This window comes from Ranitomeya variabilis, chromosome 4 (genome assembly GCF_051348905.1).
Source record: "Ranitomeya variabilis isolate aRanVar5 chromosome 4, aRanVar5.hap1, whole genome shotgun sequence".
Lineage (NCBI taxonomy): Eukaryota > Metazoa > Chordata > Amphibia > Anura > Dendrobatidae > Ranitomeya > Ranitomeya variabilis.
Genome location: NC_135235.1, coordinates 483,251,190 through 483,277,049, shown reverse-complemented (window position 1 = coordinate 483,277,049; position 25,860 = coordinate 483,251,190). Strand labels below are relative to the sequence as shown.

General features: G+C 43.5%; 1 protein-coding gene across 2 annotated transcripts in view; it reads right to left on the bottom strand.

The window, feature by feature from the left end:
- Window positions 1–25,147, bottom strand: part of CPNE1 (copine 1) — a 90,327-nt gene extending 65,180 nt beyond the window's left edge. Inside the window, exon 1 of one of the 2 annotated variants that reach the window (XM_077251903.1) lies at window positions 24,954–25,147. The gene's annotated coding sequence lies outside the window, so the exon portion shown is untranslated. The remainder of the gene's footprint in view (window positions 1–24,953) is intronic. The other variant, XM_077251902.1, reaches the window with a different exon arrangement.
- Between the last annotated feature and the right edge of the window lie 713 nt (window positions 25,148–25,860).

Genomic DNA, 25,860 nt, shown 5'->3' with positions numbered 1-25,860 from the left:
GATTGAAAACATGAAAATTACAAAAATTAAGCCATAAATTCCATGCAGCCGAATAGCTGGCCCATGATCTTGCAGATAAAGATTTCTCGATAAAATGAGGGATCAGATTGAAATCACATCCCAAATTGATTGGGGGGCAAGGAGTCTCTTCCGGATCCGCATCGGGCACCTGAAAACGAAAAATTGACCAATGACGTTCACAAAGGGCATCAGTTGCAGAAATCAGTTTGCTTCTGCCAGAGCTCGCCTTCAGCCAAATGTAAAATTTAAGACAAACCAAAACCAGCTGTCTGAAAATACTAGCAGCCCATTTGTTTTTTCATGACAAGGTGTTGACGGAAAAAAAAGTCACTCCTTGATTAAGAGATAAAATAACGATTCTAGAGTTTTGAATGAGTGAACCCCAAATCGAGATATCTAAAAAAAAAAATGGAAAAAATTCCAAAACCATCAAATTGCTAGTTACCCCACCGATAACAGAAGAATTAGGCTATTGTTCCACAACCGGAAAGACTCCGAACTGAGAAAAGAAACGGAAAACCATCAGAGGAAACAAAAGGAGATTGCCAGCATGATTTACCATTAAATTCAGAAAGGAAAGAAAGCCAAATTTTGGCATCTTCCTTCAATTCAGCACTAATTCTGATGTGGGCGTTTGGAGAAGAAAAGCCTTTTGTAGCATCATAAAGGCGCCGGGAAAATGCCCGACCAATAGGTATAATTCTTAAGGCGAAATTAAGTAACCCCAAAAAAAGACTGCAGTTCTTTAAGGGTAGTTTTCTGGTTGTCAAGAAAATTATTCAAAGCAATGCGCAATTTAACAACTTTCTCCTCCGGAAGCCTGCATTCCATTGCAGAAGAGTCTAAAGTAACACCCAAAAATTCAATTGATTGTGACGGCAGAACTGTCTTTTCGTGAGCAATTGGGACACCAAAGTGCCTGCACATGCTAATAAAAGTATTCAACGTATGCAGACACTTTGAAGAAGATGGGGGACCTACAAAAAGGAAGTCATCTAAGTAATGTAAAATGCCAACATCAGAAGAATGTGACTCTAAAAACCTCAGCGCAAAAAGGAGGAGAAGGTCTCAAAATAAAAACATGACAAAGAAAAACCCATGGGTAAACATTTAATCGCAGAAAAAAAAAAAAAACTGTCTTCGAAATGAAAACCCAATGAAGAAAATCCGTCCGGATGCACCAGGGAGGAGCCTAAAAACGGAATTAATGTCAGATTTTGACATTAGCGCATCCTGACCAAATTGTCTTAGGATGTCTATAGCCCCATCAAAAGATGAATACGTGACCAAACAAGTCGATTTGTCAACTTCATCGTTCAAAGAAGAACCAAGGAGGATAGGACAGGTGATGAATAAGGCGAAAAGAACCAACATCTTTCTTTGGGACGACACCCAGTGGGGAAATTCTAAAATTAGGAAATGGAGGAGAAGCAAAAGGACCAGCCACCCTACCCATAACTAACTCACCCAATATTTTCTCTCTAACCACTTCCGGATGAGCAAAAACCGAATGTAAATTCTTAATTTTGCAGCCAGAACCCTGGAATGGAGGAATGAAAAAAACATTTAAAAAACCATTGAAAAGTAAAATTACTGATCATTTGACCTGGATATTGGTTTAGCCATGAAACCTTTCTTTCCACCATCACAGGGGTCTGGGCCCTTCCCTTTTCGTTAGCATCTTTTGATAAGGACTGAGCTGTTTGTTTTTTTAAAACATTTAGATGCAGGGTGTGAGTTTCCACAAAAGGAACACTCATGACCAGGGCCGTATTTAGAGTTTCTGCTGCCCTAGGCACTTTTAGTGCTGCCTCCCCCTTTGGTGAGTATGACACTATTGGCAGTGACTTTGGCAAGAATCGCTGATGTGAAAGTCGCCTTTTGCAGCAGATCGGGCAGTTTTTCTGCATCTGCCGCGTAACGGATCACTTACGGCAACACTGCGTTCGGCCTCATTCATTCCCTATGGGATTTGCAGCACTTGCCATGATCTGGCAAATGCGGTACCATACCTCCCAACTTGTGAAGAAGGGAAGGAGGTATAAAGTTTGCGGCGCGCGTAGTGCGCCGTGGCAAATTTTAGACCACGCCTCTGACCACACCCATTTCACAACTAGTCACACCCATACCCACGTCCCAACCACAGCCATTTAGCACTGCTGATCACACTTTTATATACATTATAAACAAAAAAAAAAAATATGGCCACAGTGCTCCATACTGTATAATGGCCAGACATGATGCTCAATACTGTATAACGGCCACCACATGATGCTCCATACTGTATAATGGCCACACATGATGCTCCATAATGTATAATCCGTCCCTCATACTTACCTGTTCCTCACCGCCCGGCCGCGCCGACATCCCTCTGGCTCTGTCCCGACTCCCGGCGCAGCAACTTCTTCCTGCGTGAGCGGTCATGTGATACCGCTCATTAAGGTCATGAATATGCGCATATTCATGACCTTAATGAGCAGTACCACGTGACTGCTCATTCAGTAGCGCTGCAGAAGCCGAGACTAGGCATCGCTGGAGCAGGGTAAGTATCGTCTTCAAGGAGGGTGGGTGGGAGGCGGGCGGCCGGGGGGGGGGGGGGCGGGGGAGAGGGTAGGCGGGGTCGGTCGGGAGAGGGAAGGCGGGGTCGGTCGGGAGGTAACCCAGCTTTTATTTTAAAAAAAACAAAAAACCTTGCTCAGGTGCCGCCCCCAGCATTGTCCCCGCCCTAGGCACGTGCCTAGTGGCAAATACGGCCCTGCTCATGACGGAACCTACAATTACTACTCCACTTATAAATTGAATCATTAAAAGCAAGGCAAAAGCCATTCTTAGGGAGGGATTTGGCAGGTAATCTGTTAGAAAAATGTCTTTGTAGAATCATCAAATTAATCCATAAACCAACATCCTTGCTACTCCAGTGGACCTCTGGATGGACTGCTAGCTTTTGGCGGAAAGCTTCATCATAATTAAGACAAGCGAATCCGCCAAAATTAAGGTAGGCTTATAGAATGATATCAACGTGCTGGAATAGCTTGCTACATAAATGAGGAGATTTTTCGCCAAGAACTGCTGAGTATATAGAAAAGGCCTGAATCCAATTATTGAAAGATTTAATTGAGCCACGTTTAGTGTCATCGGAATCAGGTTTGTCATCCTTCCTAACCATCTTACCCAGCTGTTCTCTGCAAGGAAGTAGGGAAAATAAATTAATGATTGTTCCATATAAGCTCTTTTGTAGCAGAGCCTAAATGGAAGCCTAAATGGGAAAGCTCGCACGTTAAGAGCTTCCTTAAAAGTATTTCTATTAGGCAAAGAGACCACAGGAGAATCGATAGTTAAATCAAAAGCAGGAACTGGAGGGGAAGCAGATTTAACCCCTTAAGCCCCGAGGGTGGTTTGCACGTTAATGACGGGGCCAATTTTTACAATTCTGGCCACTGTCCCTTTATGAGGTTATAACTCTGGAACGCTTCAACGGATCTTGGCAATTCTGAAATTTTTTTCTCATGACATACTGTACTTCATGATAGTGGTAAAATTTCTTCGATATAACTTGCGTTTATTTGTGAAAAAAATGGAAATTTGGCGAAATTTTTGAAAATTTCGCAATTTTCCAACTTTGAATTTTTATGCCCTTAAATCACAGAGATGTCACACAAAATACTTAATAAGTAACATTTCCCACATGTCTACTTTACATCAGCACAATTTTGGAACCCAAACTTTTTTTTGTTAGGGAGTTATAAGGGTTAAAAGTTGACCACCACCATTTTTTTTTTTAGGGACCACATCTCATTTGAAGTCATTTTGAGGGGTCTATGATAGAAAATACCCAAGTGTGACACCATTCTAAAAACTGCACCCCTCAAGGTGCTCAAAACCACATTCAAGAAGTTTATTAACCCTTCAGGTGTTTCACAGGAATTTTTGGAATGTTTAAATAAAAATTAACATTTAACTTTTTTTCACACAAAATTTATTTTAGCTCCAATTTGTTTTCTTTTACCAACGGTAACAGGAGAAAATGGACCCCAAAAGTTGTTGTGCAATTTGTCCTGAGTACGCTGATACCCCATATGTGGGGGTAAACCACTGTTTGGGCGCATGGCAGAGCTTGGAAGGGAAGGAGCGCCGTTTGACTTTTCAATGCAAAATTGACTGGAATTGAGATGGGACACCATGTCGTGTTTGGAGAGCCCCTGATGTGCCTAAACATTAAAACCCCCCACAAGTGACACCATTTTGGAAAGTAGACCCCCTAAGGAACTTATATAGATGTGTTTTGAGAGCTTTGAGCCCCCAAGTGTTTCACTACAGTTTATAACGCAGAGCCGTGAAAATAAACACTTTTTTTTTTCTCTTCACAAAAATGATTTTTTAGCCCCCAGTATTGTATTTTCCCAAGGGTAACAGGAGAAATTGAACCCCAAAAGTTGTTGTCCAATTTGTCCTGAGTACGCATATACCCCATATGTGGGGAGGAACCACTGTTTGGGCGCATGGCAGAGCTCGGAAGGGAAGGAGCGCCATTTGGAATGCAGACTGAGATGGATTGGTCTGCAGGCGTCACGTTACATTTGCAGAGCCCCTGATGTACCCAAACAGTAGAAACCCCCATAAGTGACCCCATATTGAAAACTAGACATCCCAAGGAACTTAGATGTGTTGAGAACTTTGAACCCCAAATGTTTCACTACAGTTTACAATGCAGAGCCGTGAAAATAAAAAATCTTTTTTTCCCCACAAAAATGATTTTTAGCCCCCCAAATTTTTATTTTCCCAAGGGTAACAAGAGAACTTGGACCCCAAAAGTTGTTGTCAAATTTGTCCCGAGTACGCTGATACCCCATATGTTGGGGTAAACCCCTGTTTGGGCGCACGGGAGAGCTAGGAAGGGAAGGAGCACTGTTTTACTTTTTCAACGCAGAATTGGCTGGAATTGAGATCGGACGCCATGTCGCGTTTGGAGAGCCCCTGATGTGCCTGAACAGTGGAAACTCCCCAATTCTACCTGAAACCCTAATCCAAACACACCACTAACCCTAATCCCAATGGTAACCCTAACCATACCCCTAACTCTAATCCCAACCCTAATCCCAACCGTAAATGTAATGCAAACCCTAACCCTATCTTTAGCCCCAACCCTAACCCTAACTTTAGCCCCAACCCTAACCCTAACTTTAGCCCCAACCCTAACCCTAACTGGAAAATGGAAATAAATACACATTTTTAATTTTATTATTTTTCCCTAACTAAGGGGGTGATGAAGGGGTTTGATTTACTTTTATAGCTTTTTTTATAGTGGATTTTTATGATTGGCAGCTGTCACACACTAAAAGACGCTTTTTATAGCAAAAAAGGTTTTGCGTCTTCACATTTTGAGACCTATAATTTTTCCATAGTTTGGTCCACAGAGTCATGTGAGGTCTTGTTTTTTGCGGGACGAGTTGACGTTTTTATTGGTAACATTTTCGGGCACGTGACATTTTTTGATCGCTTTTTATTCCGATTTTTGTGAGGCAGAATGACCAAAAAACAGCTATTCATGAATTTCTTTTTTTTTTGGGGGGGGGGGGCGTTTATACCGTTCCACGTTTGGTAAAATTGATAAAGCAGTTTCATTCTTTGGGTCAGTACGATTACAGCGATACCTGATTTATATCATTTTTTTATGTTTTGGTGCTTTTATACGATAAAAACTTTTTTATAGAAAAAATAATTATTTTGGCATCGCTTTATTCTGAGGACCATAACTTTATTTTTTCGCTGATGATGCTGTTTTTTGCGGGACAAGACGTTTTCAGCGGTACCATGGTCATTTATATCCGTCTTTTTGATTGCGTGTTATTCCACTTTATGTTTGGCAGTATGATAATAAAGCGTTTTTTGCCTCTTTTTTTTTTTACGGTGTTCACTGAAGGGGTTAACTAGTGGGACAGTTTTATAGGTCGGGTCATTTACGGACGCGGCGATACTAAATATGTGTACTATTGTTTTTTTATTTAGATAAAGAAATATATTTATATATATATATATTTTTTTTACTTTGTCCCGGGGGGACATCACAGATCGCTGATCTGACAGTTTGCACAGCAATCTGACTTACAGCGCTGCAGGCTTACCAGCGCCTGCTCTGAGCAGGCGCTTGGTAAGCCACCTCCCTGCAGGACCCAGATGCAGTTCCGCGGCCATTTTGGATCCGGGGCCTGCAGGGAGAGGAGGTAAGAGACGCTCGGAGCAACACGATCACATCGCGTTGCTCCGAGGGTCTCAGGGAAGCACACAGGGAGCCCCCTCCCTGCGCGATGCTTCCCTATACCGCCGGAACACTGTGATCATGCTTGTTCGCAGTGTGCCGGGGGTTAATGTGCCGGGGGCGGTCCGTGACCGCTTCTGGCACATAGCTGACACTCGGCCGCGCCCCCCCCCCCGTGAGCGCGGCCGATCGCATATGACGTACTATCCCGTCACTGGGAATTAAGTCCCAGGTCACCTTGACGGGATAGTATGTCATATGGGATTAAGGGGTTAAATGCCTCACCTAGGGCCTCGGAAAGCACATTCTTTATGTGTTTGAGATCAGAATTGGACATAGACAATGGTACATGAATGTTCGCACCCCTTCCAGACCTTCTATCCTCGATTGGTGATTCAGGAATGTAGCCTGCGCTCAAGCCCTCCATGTTAGGCGAGCGCACCTGCATGGCGATGGGAGGCGGTTCCTCAGCATCCACGGTTTGACGTGGTGGAATCCCTGAGGGGGCTGAAGCATTGGAGCTTGATGCCGCTGAAGAAGCAGACAGGGTATTTGAATTTGGCGTTGCAGACGCGGCCCTTTTACGGCCACGGTGCTTGCCTGGCCTGTCGGCGGTTCTTGATGACGTTGCCGGCAAATCTTCAAGCCGCTGATGGAAGTCTCGAGTCGGGCTGCGGGACTTCGATTCCTGCTGAGGACGGCTGGCACGAGACGATGATGATGAAGGCGAGTAAACGGTCCGGGGCTTACTTCTTCTAACACCGCCGCGAGAACTCGGCGGTGATACCGGAGGTGGACCCAGCTGAGGAGGCGAAGGGCATGGGTCTGAAGGCGGAGGAAAAGCTTCCGGATCTGCCGTGACAGGTTTTACAGCGAGGCAGCTCCTCAGCCATTCCGCTCCATCCAGGTACGGACTGGGGATGTAATTCAGCCCTGGCATTTGAAATCACACAGGCATATGTCATCCCCGTGCCCATGAACCAGATGGGATATATCACCAATATTACCCTGGATGGAGGTAAGGAAGATTTACTACAAGACCAATATTTCTAATGATACCCGTGGCCTGCTGGGGTAAGTGACAGAGTCAGCGACTTCGTGTTCCGTCACAACTCTTAACAGTATGAGTGTCTTGAGGACACCGATTCTGTTAACAATGTAGCAGACAAGGCAGCCCATGACCAGACAGGCCCTTCTGGCACTTGCCAAAATTGCCAGTCCGGCCTTGGCTCCATGCTCTACCCCGGCTCTTGCCAAGATCTGCTGCAGAAGATTCTCCATAATGATGGTATCTTCTTTTCTTCGGCAGGTACCTCAGAATGGCTCAAAATAGCCAGAACCAGCCTTTAAATACTTCAGCAACAGCCCAGCAACGCGCTGTCAACCAATTAACAACCGTTACAGCGCCAAAACAAACTGGATAAAACCAGAATATCCTACTCAAAAGAAAATAAATAATTTGCCCAGAGATTACCCTTCAACTTAAAGCTATAAAAACTGTCCAGTAAGATTATTCAGAGTCTGTGTGACCATGTGACCCCCTTTTATTTCCTACACATTGTAAGGGGGGCTACCACTCTGCAAGTGCCTTCTGGCCCTACATTTATTACATTAGCCATTATTACTAGGCATCTCACATGGTCACAACCCTAAGTGAACTTGTGCCAAACACATTCACATATTGCACACCTGCCTCAGAAAACAGGTTTGACTACTCCGCATTGCTGTTACTTTGTTTATTACAATAGAGAAGAAAAAAAAAAGGTTGCGTTTTGACAGAAGTTCTGAGTTCTCAGTAGCCGGTTATGTTCAGAAGTCACTTTACAAAACAGCAAAACCGTGTAAATATTATTAATGGGGTTGTCTGAAACTAGTATTGATTTTCATCCTAAATCTCTATTTATTTTAATATACCGTCAGTCTTTTTAATACAGTTTAATTAAAAAGTCAATACTGTTCCCTATCTTACTGACTTGTTTAATTTCTATGCATTACCATTTTAGTGGCGCTTGATTTGATAAGCCCCAGTGCATGCTGCCAAGCAGGGAGTCATCAGGGGAAGGGGCTGAGGTGTCACTGCTGCAGCCAGTGACGGCCCTTTCAGGGGCTGGGCTAGTCCCTACTGTACTGAGCATGCATTGGTTGTCAATTCTGAGATAACGACATACAGGCTCCCTAAGGGTATGTGTCCACGTTCAGGATTGCATCAGGATTTGGTCAGGATTTTTCATCAGTTTTTGTAAGCCAAAACCAGGAGTGGAACAATTAGAGGAAAAGTATAACAGAAACATATGCACCACTTCAGCATTTATCACCCACTCCTGGTTTTGGCTTACAAATACTGATGAAAAATCCTGACCAAATCCTGATGCAATCCTGAACGTGGACACATACCCTTATTCTTCTCAGTGCACTGGGACAATGAGAGGCTACAAAGAGGGTCCCTCGCTGTGGAGGACTTGTCCTACATGATGCCACCGACTCACCAATATAAATGCCTACTGTGCAATGCCCAAATTCTCCTATGGAGGCAAAACAGGAAAACTGAACACTAATAACTGCCAGGTTTCCACACAGATTACAGTACACTGAGGCCTACTCCAATGGGGGAAGCTACTGCAACATGACAGGACATGCACTGAAGAAATTATTAGTATTTGGTCACACATGCTTTCAGAATCTGCTGAATCTTGCCCTTAGGTCCTTCCATCTTGCACCATTTAAAATTAATACATTATTCTGTAGAAAAAGAAATACATGCAGCCGCACGCTCCGGTCCTGAGTGCCAGAGGCAGTGCTGGGGATCGATGCGCGAGTTTCTCGCATTGCACTCGCAAGTGTGACCCCGGCCTTAACCTGCAGATGTGTTAATTTGCAGGTAAATAATATTAGTAACCTGTCTGGCGCTGGTACTTAGCCAAACGTTGCGAGTAGAAAAGGAACTATATCCCCCACCACCACCACCCTCGGCAGCGTTTGGGTTTCAGTCACAGATGCGGGTTTAGTGGCGGCTGTAACCGCGCCCTCGGCCCTGTCTGACACTGGCACTCCATTGGGGTCAGTCAGGGACAGGGCGCGGTTCTAGCCGTCACTGAACCCGCATCCGTGACTGAAACCTAAACGCTGCCAAGGGGAACACAGTTCATTTTCTCCCTGCAGTTTACAGGCAGGTTTATACCGCTAGTAGCCTGCAGATTTACCCCATAACTGCAGGATAATAGCATTTACTTCAGGAAATAGGTTCCCTTTAAAGAGGAGTCACGGTTATAGGTTTTTGCCTACTAAACATTTGTCCAGCAGTTAAAGAGCACGAAAGGCTTAAAACATGGCATAAAGCAATACAACACACACAAAAAAGCCATACAGAAACAGTCTGGTTTTATGCAATCCAACCTATTAGCAAAGGAAACTGTATTTGAAAGACGAAGAAAATTCCTTCCACGTGTACCAAACATCTTAATGCAATACCCAGGAGGAAGTGTAGTGTGAGGTATGCTTCTCTCACCCGAGTACCTCTTATCTATGCATCTATCGTGCCTCCTGATGAACCATATGGATGGGGAAACGCGTCGAGGCGACATTCCCTACATAGGATAAGTCTGTTTGCTTTATTTCCTTCCCTTGGTTGTGTATATTTTATTTGTATGCATTTCTAATACTGGGAAACACTTCCTCTTGGGTTTTGCATTGATTGCATTAAGATGTGTTTGTTACCCATGGAAGGAACCTTCTTCACCCCACAAGGACACTGTGCCTGTGGAGTTGTTGTGAATCTAAAGGTACCTTCACACTAAACAACTTTACAACGAGAACGACAACGATCCGTGACGTTGCAGCGTCCTGGATAGCGATCTCGTTGTGTTTGACACGCAGCAGCGATCAGGATCCTGCTGTGATATCGCTGGTCGGAGCTAGAAGTCCAGAACTTTATTTGGTCGTCAGATCGGCGTTTATCGTCGTGTTTGACAGCAAAAGCAACGATGTCAGCAATGTTTTACATGGAGCTAACGACCTGTGAGAACGATAAGTGAGTCGCCGTTACGTCACTGGATCGCTCCTGCATCGTTGTGGAGCTGCTGTGTTTGACATCTCTACAGCGACCTAAACAGCGACGCTGCAGCGATCGGCTCGTTGTCTATATCGCTGCAGCGTCGCTGAGTGTGACGGTACCTTAAGGACTTATTTTAAATAAGCTTTACATCATCTGTAGTATACCTGAGGGTTTACAAATTTCCTGGTTATAAAAGATTTTCCCTAAATTATCACTGCATTATAATTGTATCTATTATTCAATGCTTATCTCTGAATCTACATGTGTTCTCACCTGTTTAGTACAGGGAGTATCAAGGAGAGCTGGGGACAGCCACCATTGAGTGGGGACGCCAAATGATCGTTCTTTAGGGTACCAACCTCCACAGCTAGGTAGTGATTAGTTAGGGTAAAACCAGGGTCTTATTAGGTTAATCATTATGTGCTATCAGTCTATGTGTCCTATTAGAATTTTTTCATTTAATTGTTGTTCATCTCTACATTATTTAGGTCTTACACACCGGGGTGTTTTGTTTTTTTTTGTTTGTTGTTTTTTTAAATTAAGAATAAATATATATTTTAAGGGATTATACGGGTCACAAATTTATTGTTTTTCTCTAGTCTTTTTTTTTGCAAATTACTGAGATATGGCCAATGTCTGTATGTCCCGTAAGTAAATCTACTATTCTTAGCAAAGTGGACCTAAACTCTTCAATAAGATAGTCTTCATGAATAAGCCTAAATTTACATACAAGGGAGAAGGGGACTATATCTTAAAAGGGAACCTGTTAGCAGGATTGTGCACAGTAACCTACAGACAGTGTCAGGTCAGCGCCATTATACTGATTACAATGATACCTGGTGATGATCTGTCTTGTGGTTATTGTTTAATCTTTATTTTCAGGTTTGAGTTAATTATATGCCGATGTTCTGGCCTGGCCTGTGTGGGGTCTTCATGTGGTGCTCTGCTTAGCTATTCATGTAACATAGTAACTTAGTTATTAAGGTTGAAGGAAGACTTTAAGTCCATCTAGTTCAACCCATAGCCTAACCTAACATGCCCTAACATGTTGATCCAGAGGAAGGCAAAAAAAAACCATGTGGCAAACAGTAAGCTCCACATTGGGGAAAAAAAATTCCTTCCCGACTCCACATACGGCAATCAGACTAGTTCCCTGGATCAACGCCCTATCAAGGAAAGTAGTGTACATAACCTGTAACATTATACTTTTCAAGAAAGGCATCCAGTCCCCTCTTAACCCCTTCACCCCCGGAGCTTTTTCCGTTTTTCCATTTTCGTTTTTCGCTACCCTCCTTCCCAGAGCCATAACTTTTTTATTTTTCCGTCAATTTGGCCATGTGAGGGCTTATTTTTTGCGGGACGAGTTGTACTTTTGAACGACATCATTGGTTTTAGCATGTCGTGTACTAGAAAACGGGAAAAAAATTCCAAGTGCAGTGAAATTGCAAAAAAAGTGCAATCCCACACTTGTTTTTTGCTTGCCTATTTTGCTAGGTTCACTAAATGCTAAAACTGACCTGCCATTATGATTCTCCAGGTCACTACGAGTTTATAGACACCTAACATGACTAGGTTATTTTTCACCTAAGTGGTGAAAAAAAATTCCAAACTTTGCAAAAAACAAAACAAAACAAAATTGCGCCATTTTCCGATACTCGTAGCGTCTCCATTTTTCGTGATCTGGGGTCAGGTGAGGGCTTATTTTTTGCGTGCCGAGCTGGCGTTTTTAATGATAGCATTTTGGTGTAGATACGCTCTTTTGATCGCCCGTTATTGCATTTTAATGCAATGTCGTGGCGACCAAAAAAACGTAAATCTGGCGTTTCGAATTTTTTTCTCATTACGCCATTTAGCGATCAGGTTAATGCTTTTTTTTTATTGATAGATCGGGCGATTCTGAACGCGGCGATACCAAATATGTGTAGGTTGGGTTTTTTTTTTATTGATTTATTTTGATTGGGGCGAAAGGGGGGTGATTTAAACTTTTATATTTTTTTTATTTTTTTCACATTTTTAAAAACTTTTTTTTTTTACTTTTGCCATGCTTCTATAGCCTCCATGGGAGGCTAGAAGCAGGCACAGCCCGATCGGCTCTGCTATGCAGCAGTGATCATAAGATCGCTGCTACACAGCAGATTTGCAGGTGTGCTGTGAGCGCCGACCACAGGGTGGCGCTCACAGCCACCGGCAATCAGTAACCATAGAGGTCTCAAGGACCTCTATGGTTACCTTCCTGACACATCGCCGACCCCCGATCATGTGACGGGGGTCGGTGATGCGCTCATATCCGGCCGCACGGCCGGATGCGGTAGTTAAATGCCGCTGTCTGAGTTTGACAGCGGCATTTAACTAGTTAATAGCGGCGGGTGATCGCGATTTCACCCGCCGCTATTGCGCGCACATGTCAGCTGTAAAAAACAGCTGACATGTCGCGACTTTGATGTGCGCTCACCGCCGGAGCGCACATCAAAGCGGGGGTCCCGACATGTGACGTACTATACCGTCACATGTCGGGAAGGGGTTAAATTTAAGTAAAGAATCACTCATTACAACATTATACGGCAGAAAGTTCCATAGTCTCACTGCTCTTACAGTAAAGAATCTGCATCTGTTATTATGCTTAAACCTTCTTTCCTCCAAACGTAGAGGATTCCCCCTTGTCCCTGTCTCAGGTCTATGATTAAAAAGATCATCAGAAAGGTCTTTGTACTGTACCCCTCATGTATTTATACATTAACCCCTTTACCCCCAAGGGTTGTTTGCACGTTAATGACCGGGCCAATTTTTACAATTCTGACCACTGTCCCTTTATGAGGTTATAACTCTGGAACGCTTCAACGGATCCCAGTGATTCTGACACTGTTTTCTCGTGACATATTGTACTTCATTATAGTGGTAACATTTCTTTGATATTACCTGCGTTTATTTGGGAAAAAAACGGAAATTTGGCAAAAATTTTGAAAATTTCGCAATTTTCCAACTTTGAATTTTTATACAATTAAATCACAGAGATATGTCACACAAAATACTTAATAAGTAACATTTCCCACATATGTACTTTACATCAGCACAATTTTGGAACTAACGTTTTTTTGTTAGGGAGTTATAAAGGTTAAAAGTTGACCAGCAATTTCTCATTTTTACAACACCATTTTTTTTTTTTAGGGACATCTCATTTGAAATCATTTTGAGGGGTCTATATGATGGAAAATACCCAAGTGTGACACCATTCTAAAAACTGCACCCCTCAAGGTGCTCAAAACCACATTCAAGAAGTTTATTAACCCTTCAGGTGTTTCACAGGAATTTTTGGAATGTTTAAATAAAAATTAACATTTAACTTTTTTTTTTTTTTTAACACAAAAAATTTACTTCAGCTCCAATTTGTTCTATTTTACAAAGGGTAACAGGAGAAAATGGACCCCAAAAGTTGTTGTACAATTTGTCCTGAGTATGCCGATACCCCATATGTGGGGGTAAACCACTGTTTGGGCGCATGGCGGAGCTCGGAAGCGAAGGAGCGCCATTTGACTTTCAATGCAAAATTGACTGGAATTCAGATGGGACGCCATGTTGTGTTTGGAGAGCCCCCGATTACCTAAACATTGAAACCCCCCACAAGTGACACCATTTTGGAAAGTAGACCCCCTAAGGAACTCATCTAGATGTGTTGTGAGAGCTTTGAACCCCCAAGTGTTTCACTACAGTTTATAACGCAGAGCCGTGAAAATAAAAAAAAAATTTTCCCCCACAAAAATTATTTTTTAGCCCCCAGTTTTGTATTTTCCCAAGAGTAACAGGAGAAATTGGACCCCAAAAGTTGTTGTCCAATGTGTCCTGAGTACGCCGATACCCCATATGTTGGGGTAAACCCCTGCTTGTGCGCACGGGAGAGCTCGGAAGGGAAGGAGCACTGTTACTTTTTCAACGCAGAATTGGCTGGAATTGAGATTGGACGCAATGTCGCATTTGGAGAGCCCCTGATGTGCCTAAACAGTGGAAACCCCCCAATTATAACTGAAACCCTAATCCAAACACACCCCTAACCCTAATTTCAAATGTAATCCTAACCACACCCCTAACCCTATTCCCAACTGTAACTGTAATCCAAACCCTAACCCTAACTCTAGCCCCAACCCTAACTCTAGCCCCAACCCTAACCCTAACTCTAGCCCTAACCCTAACGGGAAAATGGAAATAAATACATTTTTTAATTTTTCGTAACTAAGGGGGTGATGAAGGGGGGGTTTGATTTACTATTTATAGCGGGTTTTCTAGCGGATTTTTATGATTGGCAGCCGTCACACACTAAAAGACGCTTTTTATTGCAAAAAAAATGTTTTTTGTGTTACCACATTTTGAGTGCTATAATTTTTCCATATTTTGGTCCACAGAGTCATGTGAGGTCTTGTTTTTTGCGGGACGAGTTGACGTTTTTATTGGTAACATTTTCGGGCACGGGAGATATTTTGATCGCTTTTTATTCCGATTTTTGTGAGGCAGAATGACCAAAAACCAGCTATTCATGAATTTCTTTTGGGGGAGGGGCGCTTATACCATTCCGCGTTTGGTAAAATGGATAAAGCAGTTTTATTCTTCGGGTCAGTACGATTACAGCGATACCTCATTTATATCATTTTTTTTATATTTTGGCGCTTTTATACGATAAAAACTATTTTATAGAAAAAATAATTATTTTTGCATCGCTTTATTCTGAGGACTATAACTTTTTTATTTTTTCGCTGATGATGCTGTATGGCAGCTTGTTTTTTGCGGGACAAGATGACGTTTTCAGCGGTACCATGGCTATTTATATCTGTCTTTTTGATCGCGTGTTATTCCACTTTTTGTTCGGCGGTATGATAATAAAGAGTTGTTATTTGCCTCTTTTTTTACGGTGTTCACTGAAGGGGTTAACTAGTGGGACAGTTTTATAGGTTGGGTCATTACGATACTAAATATGTACTTTTATTGTTTTTTATTTTTATTTAGCTAAAAGGAATGTATTTATTGGAACATTTTTTTTATTATTATTATTTTAGGAATTTTTTTTTTTATTTTTTTACACATGTAATTTTTTTTTTTTTTTTTTACTTTGCCCCAGAGGGGGACATCACAGTGAAGTGACAGATCGCCGATCTGACACTTTACTGTGCACTGTGTCAGATCGGCGATCAAACAGCACAGCAGGGAGGCTTCCCGGCGCCTGTGAAGCCACCTCCCTGCAGGACCTGGATGCAGCCCCGTGGCCATTTTGGATCCGGGTACTGCAGGGAGGAGACGCTCGGTACAAGGTGAGCACATCGCCTTGTACCGATCGTCTCAGGGAAGCCCGCAGGGAGCCCCCTCCCTGCGCGATGCTTCCCTGTACCGCCGGAACACTGCAACCATGTTTGATCGCAGTGTGCCGGGGGTTAATGTGCCGGATGTCAGCTGCGATAGTCAGAGTTTTAGAATTAAGCACATAGTTATACATCTTATTACTTCTACCCAAGTGCCAGACCTTACATTTATCCCCATCAAAGCTCATTTGCCATTTATCAGCCCAAGCTTCTAGTTTACATAAATCATTCCGTAATATAAAATTGTCCTCCTCTGTATTGATTACCCTGCAGAGTTTAGTGTCATCTGCAAATATTGAAATTCCACTCTGTATGCCCCCTATAAGAGCATTAATAATTATGTTAAAAAGAGGGCCCAATACTGACCCCTGTGGTACCCCACTGCTAACCGTGACCCAGTCCGAGTGTGCTCCATTAATAACCACCCTTTGTTTCCTATCCCTGAGCCAGCTCTTAACCCACTTACACATATTTTCCCCTATCCCCATTATTCTCATTTTATGTATCAACCTTTTGTGTGGCACCGTATCAAAAGCTTTTGAAAAGTCCATATACACTACGTCCACTGGGTTCCCTTGGTCCAGTCCGTAACTTACCTCTTCATAGAAATTGATCAGATTGGTCTGACAGGAACGGTCCCTAGTAAACCCATGTTGATATTGGGTCATGAGGTTATTCCTCTTCAGATACTCCAGCATAGCATCCCTTAGAATACCCTCCAGGATTTTACCCACAGTAGAGGTTAAGCTTACTGGCCTATAATTTCCGAGTTCAGTTTTTGTCCCCTTTTTGAATATTGGCACCACATTTCCTATACGCCAGACCTGTGGTACAGACCCCGTTATTATGGACTCTTTAAAGATTAAAAATAATGGTCTATCAATGACTGTACTTAATTCCTGCAGTACTCGGGGGTGGATCCCATCCGGGCCCGGAGATTTGTCAATTTTAGTCATGTTTAGACGACGGCCATAATTCCTGCTGTGTTAAGCAGGTGACATTTAATGGGGAATTTTTATCACTAGTCATTTTGTCTGCTATGGAATTTTCTTGTGTAAATACTGATGAAAAAAAGAGTCTTTTGCATATTGGCTTTTTCCTCATCCACCATTTCACCCAGACTATTTTTAAGGGGGCCAACACTAAAATAGTAAGAAACTAAAAAATTAACGTAGTTAAAGAATATTTTGGGATTATTTTTACTCTCTCTGGCAATGAGTCTCTGTCTCAATCTTAGCTGCCTTGATTTGGTTTTTACAGAATTTATTTAATTTTCTATATTTATTTAATGCCTCATCACTACCCACTTCCTTTAATTCTCTAAATGCTTTCTTTTTGTCCCTTATTGCGCCCCTTACAGCTCTATTTAGCCATATTGGTTTCCTCCTATTTCTAGTATGTTTATTCCCATACGGTATATACTGTGCACAGGTCCTATCCAGGGTGCTAATAAACGTCTCCCATTTTCTTTGTGTATTTTTATGTCTCAGGATATTGTCCCAGTTAATTGCACCAAGATCATCTCTCATCCGTTGGAAATTTGCCCTCCTGAAGTTTAGTGTCCTTGTCACCCCTCTACTATACATCTTAATAAAGGATACACGAAAACTTATTATTTTGTGATCACTATTCCCCAAGTGACCCCCAACCCTTATATTTGCTATGCGGTCTGACCTGTTGGTTAATATTAGGTCTAGCAGTGCCCCCCTTCTTGTTGGGTCCTGAACCAGTTGTAAAAGGTAATTGTCTCTCATAGTTGTCAAAAACCGATTACCTTTGCTGGAACTGCAGATTTCCATTCCTCAATCTATTCCAGGGTAGTTGATGTCCCCCATAATAATGACTTCTCCTTGAGTCGCAGCTTCATCTATTTGCTTTACGAGGATATTCTCTGTTGCTTCCATTATTTTTGGAGATTTATAACAAACCCCTATCAGTAATTTATTATTTTTTCCCCCTCCCCTTATCTCCACCCACAGGGACTCCACATTTTCATTAGATTCACCTATATTATCATGCAGGATGGGTTTTAAGGAGGATTTTACATATAGACACACACCTCCCCCTCGCTTATCTGTTCAGTCATTTCTAAACAGACTATAGCCCTGCAAGTTAACAGTCCAGTCATGGCTCTCATCCAGCCATGTTTCAGATATCCCCACCATGTCATAATTATGTTCCAACAACATTAATTCTAATTCATCCATTTTGTTGGCGAGGCTTCTGGCATTAGTATACATACATTTTATGTATCTCTCTGCATCTCTATTCTTTCTTAAATTATTAATTGATCTAACCCCACCCCCCATGCCACTGCCACCCCCAACTTCCTTATTTGTGCCCAGGTCTCCATCTGCACTAATACCCTCCCCCCCAATCCCTAGTTTAAACACTCCTCCAACCTTCTAGCCATTTTCTCCCCCAGCACAGCTGCCCCTTCCCCATTGAGGTGCAGCCCGTCCCTAGCGTAGAACCTGTAGCCCACTGAGAAGTCGGCCCTGTTCTGCAGGAACCCAAACCCCTCCTTCCTACACCAATTCTTGAGCCACTTATTAACCTCCCTAATCTGCCGTTGCCTCTCTGGCGTGGCACAGGCAGTATTTCGGAAAATACCACCTTGGAGCTCTTTGCTTTCAGCTTGCAGTCTAATTCCCTGAAATCATTTTTAAGGACCTTCCGCCTACCTCTAACTTTGTCATTTGTGCCAATGTGCACCATGACCGCTGGGTCCTCACCAGCCCCTCCCAGTAATCTGTCCACCCGATCAGCGATGTGTCGGACTCGAGCGCCAGGTAGGCAGCACACCGTTCGACGATCCCTGTCTTTGTGACAGATTGCCCTATCTGTTCCCCTAATAATTGAGTCCCCCACTACCAGCACTTGTCTGGCCTGCCCTGCTCTCCTATTTCCCTCCTTACTGGAGCAGTCACTCCTCCGGCTTTCAGAGGACATGCCTGGCTGCAGCAGTGCTACCCCTGTACTGGCACCCCCCTCATCTGCCAAATTAGCAAACTTATTGGGGTGTGCCAGATCAGTACTAGCCTCCCTGGCACTCTTCCCTCTACCCCGCTTTCTAACTGTCACCCAGCTTGCTACTTCACTGTCCTACAACTCCGTCTTACCATCCCCCCCCTCATCTATCCCATTGAGCGTCTGCTCAGTGAGCAGAAGGCTCCTTTCCATATTGTCTATGGATCTCAGTGTTGCCAGCTGCACATTTAGATCCAGAATCTGGGCTTCCAAATGCAAAACATGCTCACATCTCGCACAGCAGTATGCAACCTCGACCGGCTGATCGAGGACTGCATACATGTGGCAAGATGTGCACTGGATGGCATTAACAATAGTGGAGCACATTTCCTAATGGGGATTGCACCAGACAGAAACGTTAAATAAAAAATAAATGCAAAGTATTAACAAAACACAGACAGCAATTCAGTAATTCCTCCCTTGGAAACTCCCTGAATCCAAAGTCACTGAAACTCAGGTCACACACACACACACACACTCAGGTCACACACACACACACACACACACACTCAGGTCACACACACACACACACTCAGGTCACACACACACACACACACACACTCAGGTCACACACACACACACACACACACACACACTCAGGTCACACACACACACACACACACTCAGGTCACACACACACACACACACTCAGGTCACACACACACACACACTCAGGTCACACACACACACTCAGGTCACACACACACACACACACACTCAGGTCACACACACACACACACTCAGGTCACACACACACACACACTCAGGTCACACACACACACACACTCAGGTCACACACACACACACACTCAGGTCACACACACACACACACACTCAGGTCACACACACACACACACTCAGGTCACACACACACACTCTCAGGTCACACACACACACTCAGGTCACACACACACACACACTCAGGTCACACACACACACACACTCAGGTCACACACACACACACACTCAGGTCACACTCGCTAAGCTGAAGATTTAGGCTATGTTCACACTTTGCGGGTTTTGCCGCGGATCCGCAGCGGATTTGACACTGCAGATCCGCAGCAATTTTCCATGCAGGGTAAAGTACAATGTTACCCTATGGAAAACAAAACCCGCTGTGCACATGCTGCGGATTTCCGCGGAAAAGGCCGCGCGGCTTTTCTGCGGAAAAAAAGAAGGAGCATGTCACTTCTTGGTGCAGAATCGCAGCGGTTCTGCACACATAGAAATGCATTGATCCGCTCACTTTCCGCATGGGGCTGTGCCCACGTTGCGGGAAGTTAAGCGGATAATGTGCCGATGGTACCCGGGGTGGAGGAGAGGAGACTCTCCTCCAGGCCCTGGGAACCATATTTTGGTGTAAAAAAAGAATTAAAATAAAAAATAATGCTATACTCACCTCTCTGCGCTGCCCGCGGCGTCCGGTCTCAGTTGCTGTGCCGAACAGGACCTGTGGTGACGTCGTGGTCACATGACCGTGACGTCACGAAGGTCCTTGTCGGCACAGCCGCTTGCAGCGCCGGGGAGATCGCGACGTCAGAGGGTGAGTATAGCCAATTTTTATTATTTTTTACATTACTATTGATGCTGCATATTGCTGCATATGCAGCATCAATAGTATAGGAGTAATCCCGCAGCGGAAACCGCGGAACAAACCGCGATAAATCTGCAGGGATAACCGCAGCGGTTTTGCCCTGCAGATTTATCAATTCCGCTGCGGGATTAACCCGCAGAGGAACCCGCACCGTGTGAACGTGGACTTAAAGATTTATTTTTTCTTTCCCTTCAGCAGCAATCCACCTTGCTGTTCAATGCACTTCCAAAATGTATGGCTTCTGACAGGTCACCGATTCCTCACTGACCTGCCCCCTAGTTTACACAATGAAATAATATATATAATCTTGGGAAAAAAAAAACCTTCTGCAGACAGGCCCCGGTCGTGGCCCCTGCACTGCAGCATGTTTGCATATGTAATGAATTACATATATGTTTCTGTTATCCTGAAGTTCATCACAAAAAAGAAGTCCACAGCTATCAGTGGTGCCATCTTGTAGAAGGATTTTTTTTTTCTTCCTCCAGTAAGATGGGTCATCCCGGTTGACTTACATAGTAACATAGTAACATAGTTATTAAAGTTGAAGGAAGGCTAAGTCCATCTAGATCTTTTTTATTGCGCCCCCCCAACATTGTTTTCAGAAAATAAAAAGACAAAATCACAGCTATACTGCAATGTACTTTCTAACCCTAAACTGTAAAAAGTGTCTTTAATTATATTGTGTGCAAGTATTAATTTGATCCAGACAAGTCAAAGGTCCTGAGAATTGGGAATTTACCACGACTGTCTATTTTCTGAGGCGCAGAATATCTTTCCCTCCTGAGCAAACTGCCATACATTCCTGAAATATTTTACCAAACACATATTCTGGCATAAAGTAAGGGTACCGTCACACAGTGCCATTTTCATCGCTACGACGGCACGATCCGTGACGTCGCAGCGTCGTATGATTATCGCTCCAGCGTCGTAGACTGCGGTCACACGTTGCAATCACGGCGCTGGAGCGATGCCGAAGTCCCCGGGTAACCAGGGTAAACATCGGGTTACTAAGCGCAGGGCCACGCTTAGTAACCCGATGTTTACCCTGGTTACCAGCGTAAACGTAAAAAAAACAAACAGTACATACTTACATTCCGGTGTCTGTCCTCCGGCGTTCTGCTTCTCTCCACTGTGTAAGCACCATAGCCGGAAAGCAGAGCGGTGACGTCACCGCTGTGCTCGCTTTCCGGCCGGCAGGCGCTCACAGTGCAGAGAAGCTGAGACGCCGGAGGACAGACACCGGAATGTGAGTATGTACTGTTTGTTTTTTTTTACGTTTATGCTGGTAACCAGGGTAAACATCGGGTTACTAAGCGCGGCCCTGCGCTTAGTTACCCGATGTTTACCCTGGTTACAAGCGAACACATCGCTGGATCGGTGTCACACACAACGATCCAGCGATGTCAGCGGGTGATCAAGCGACGAAAGAAAGTTCCAAACGATCTGCTACGACGTACGATTCTCAGCAGGATCCCTGATCGCTGCTGCGTGTCAGACACTGCGATATCGTAACGATATCGCTAGAACGTCACGAATCGTACCGTCGTAGCGATCAAAATGGCACTGTGTGATGGTACCCTAAGTTACACAGTCCTTTTAGACAATGTTCACATGTCAGTTTATTCTTTCGGTTTGTCTGTACCACTTAGATCAGGCCAAAAAAAATCCAAGTTTCAAATGGAGTCAGAGAAGCCGCATTAAGTTCCATGGGGTCCATCTGACTATTAGTTGGCTTCAGTTAGACCATTAAATTGCACCCAAAAACTGGTGTAAGGCAATAATAAAGTGGGTGCACATTAAGACTATATAATCAAGCAAAGCAAACTATAATTCACACTTCATCAAAACGGTCAACACATACCACTGACTAATTGATCAATACAGTCGGGAAAGTGCGAGAAGTCAAATATAACCTTTATTGCTATCAATTAAAGATTAATATAGGTCAGGCATGTATTTTTACAAGTTTTTTTTATTAAAAAAAAAATAAAAATCATTACTCTCCATGCAGCAGGTATTCCTGCTTCATTAACGCTGTTTGATAGCTAGCCCTAAAACAGTTCCCCTGATGAATCTTTACACAAAACGCACCTCAAGACAGATTTAAAGGGTGTTTGGAGACATTTTCACATTGCAGACCTGACTTAGGCAGCTCAATGATGCCCCCTGATATCATTTGGACCTACATTCCTATAATGAATATGGGAGTTTTTGATATTGCAAATTTCCAGCAGCCATTAAATACTTTGGATTACTTGCATTTTTTGTTATTGCATTATAGAGCACATTTGCTTTGTTTTGATTTTTTTGTCTCTTTTTGGGGTGTCATTCTTTCAGTAAGGCTACTTTCACACTAGCGTCGGGAACAACCCATCGCTGTGCGTCGGGCCGACGTTCCCGACGCTAGCGTGGTCTCCGCCGCACAACGGGGGCAGCGGATGCATTTTTCCCACGCATCGGAACACACGCATCGGAAAAAGCGGACCGTCGGGAGCAAAAAACGTTACATGTAACGTTTTTTTCTCCCGACGGTCCGCTACCACACGCCCAAGCGTCGCAAAACGGACGCGACGTTTGGCAATGCGTCGCAAATGCGTCGCTAATGTTAGTCTATGACGAAAAAACGTATCCAGAAAGAACTTTTGCTGGATGCGTATTTTCGGCAAAACGACGCATTTGCGACGTATTGCAGTTAACGCTAGTGTGAAAGTAGCCTAAAGGATCCTGGTATTTGGCTTTGACAAAACTTTATTGATACAGTCATGTGCAGTTTACATGCGTTTTTAGTGCATTTCAGCAGCTGAAACACTCCAAAGACTCATATGCATTTCTACAGGGAAAGTCTACGGCTACACATAAAACAGCGTACCTGCAAGGGAAATTGGCGTGTTGTGGATTTCAAACACACATTGAAGAAAAAAATACACAATTGCAAATGTAAAAACAGCTTGGGAAGTTGAATTGGTCACTCAGACATTTCCAGGGCATTGAGTTGGTCAGCCATTGTTGTTTGCTTTCACGCACTGGTCAGCCATTGTTGTTTGCTTTCACGCACTGGTCAGCCATTGTTGTTTGCTTTCACGCACTTTTCAGCCAGTGTTGTTTGCTTTCACGCACTGGTCAGCCAGTGTTGTTTGCTTTCACGCACTGGTCAGCCAGTGTTGTTTGCTTTCACGCACTGGTCAGCCAGTGTTGTTTGCTTTCACGCACTGGTCAGCCAGTGTTGTTTGCTTTCACGCACTGGTCAGCCAGTGTTGTTTGCTTTCACGCACTGGTCAGCCAGTGTTGTTTGCTTTCACGCACTGGTCAGCCATTGTTGTTTGCTTTCACGCACTGGTCAGCCATTGTTGTTTGCTTTCACGCACTGGTCAGCCATTGTTGTTTGCTTTCACGCACTGGTCAGCCATTGTTGTTTGCTTTCACGCACTGGTCAGCCATTGCTGTTTGCTTTCACGCACTGGTCAGCCATTGCTGTTTGCTTTCACGCACTGGTCAGCCATTGCTGTTTGCTTTCACGCACTGGTCAGCCATTGAGATGCTCAGGCTTTGTTTACTTTATCTCAACTTTTACATGATATCCCTAAATGTAATTAAACTGTACTAATACTAACAGCCATACTCATGTAAGGACACAAGACATTTTGGTATAAACTTGGGGCGTGGGGGGGTAATCACACAAATAAGTTGGTTTTACATCCTGGTGTACCTGTTTTTTTTTTTTTTACTGATGGCAATGTTTTTTGCTGCTTTTATGCTCTCCAATTGCTTTCTATGGGTGAAAAAAAACAATAAATGAAGTGACGTGCTGCAGCAGTAGAAAAAAAAAAAGTGTACATGATATTTCTGAAATCTCAGTTTTTGCTGCTAGTGTACAAAGCAGCTTTTAATTTGCATAAAAATTAAATAAAAACTCCACGTGAACATAGCTTAAGATGCTACATATTTGGCACAGCGAAATGGTGGGAACGTAACCTAAAGCGACCACTGGGGAACTCCTGATGCCCTTACACCTTTGTACTATGGATGGGAGTGGTGGGGGAGACTCCTTTTTTGAATTCCGGTACTATATTACACGTGTCGGATTCACGCTTTTGCTAAGGAGTCATTATATTCAGTTTGCTGCTGCCGTAATAGATGACTTGGTGCGACATAATAGGAGCTATATTTTGCAACTTTTAGCAGTGACTGAATTATTTTATTGGATAGTAGTAAATGTTATACCTTACTTCTCATACTCTGCTGGCTAGAAGCATTTTACGTCTCTCGACACCCCCTTTCTAGACACTTTGGGGGATGTGTCTAGTGTGGATCGCTCATCTCTTCTTGGTACTAATAAGAAATCTGACTAAATTGACTTGCTCCAAAGACTACACCAGAATTCTGCAGCACCAATAGTAATAGTGAACGAGGCCAAGGTTCTTAGGGAAGTGCGCTAATTAACAACTGAGCACAGCACAATGCCGACCAGCTGGAAGTTAATAGCAAGAATGTTACAAAACTCCATTTATCAGACTATAGCAAACAAAGCAGAACATGAAATCAGTCCAAAAAGAGCAGGATTAGATGGAAGTCAGGCTGGGGGCTGCAGGCCTATGAAAGCAAACACCATGTAGAACAATGCAGAGATCATTACACTAAGAATCCAATGAGTTTTCTTACCTTACAGCCAGAGATTGCACAAATCTACCACACTGCTGCTTCTGCAAGGGGTGAGGCACCTTCCTCTCTGGAAGAGGCGGTTTCTGGTGGCCGGACAGTAATGGGTGCTTGCACTGTCAGTCACACCCTGGCTACACCCTCCTGCAGGCCTGAAGCACAGCACTGACTGTATGGCAGCTACTGCTCAGCCCCACAACACAGGCTGACCTTAGGGACGTGTCACACTGCAAAACTATCTCTGCAACTATTTTAGAGTTGTCATTTTGCAATAATGAAACAAAAATGCATCTTGCAACCAGCGACAGAAAATCCTAGACATTTGGAAATATTTGTCGCAATCACAATGCAAAGCTATAGGAACTCATTAGTTGCAAACCCAATATCGCCATGTAGCCCCAGCCATGTGCCCACGTTGCAGAATGCAGAATTTTCTTGAGCAAAACCGGACTCCCTGAGCAGAAAATCCACTTGCGGGTTTTTTTTTTGCTTTTTTCTCGCTTTTTTTTGCGCTTTTTTTCCAGAGCTTCCCAATGCATTAACCCCTTCATGACCTTGGGATTTTCCATTTTTCCGTATTCCTTTTTCGCTCCCCTCCTTCCCAGAGCCATAACATTTTTATTTTTCCGTCAATACGGCCATGTGAGGGCTTATTTTTTGCAAAACAAGTTGTACTTTTGAATGACATCATTGGTTTTAGCATGTTGTGTACTAGAGAACGGGAAAAAAATTCCAAGTGCGGTGAAATAGCAAAAAAAAGTGCAGTCCCACACTTGTTTTTTGGTTGGCTTTTTTGCTAGGTTCAATAAATGCTAAAACTGACCTGCCATTATGATTCTCCAGGTCAGTACGAGTTCATAGACACCTAACATGACTAGGTTATTTTTTATCTAAGTAGTGAAAAAAAAAT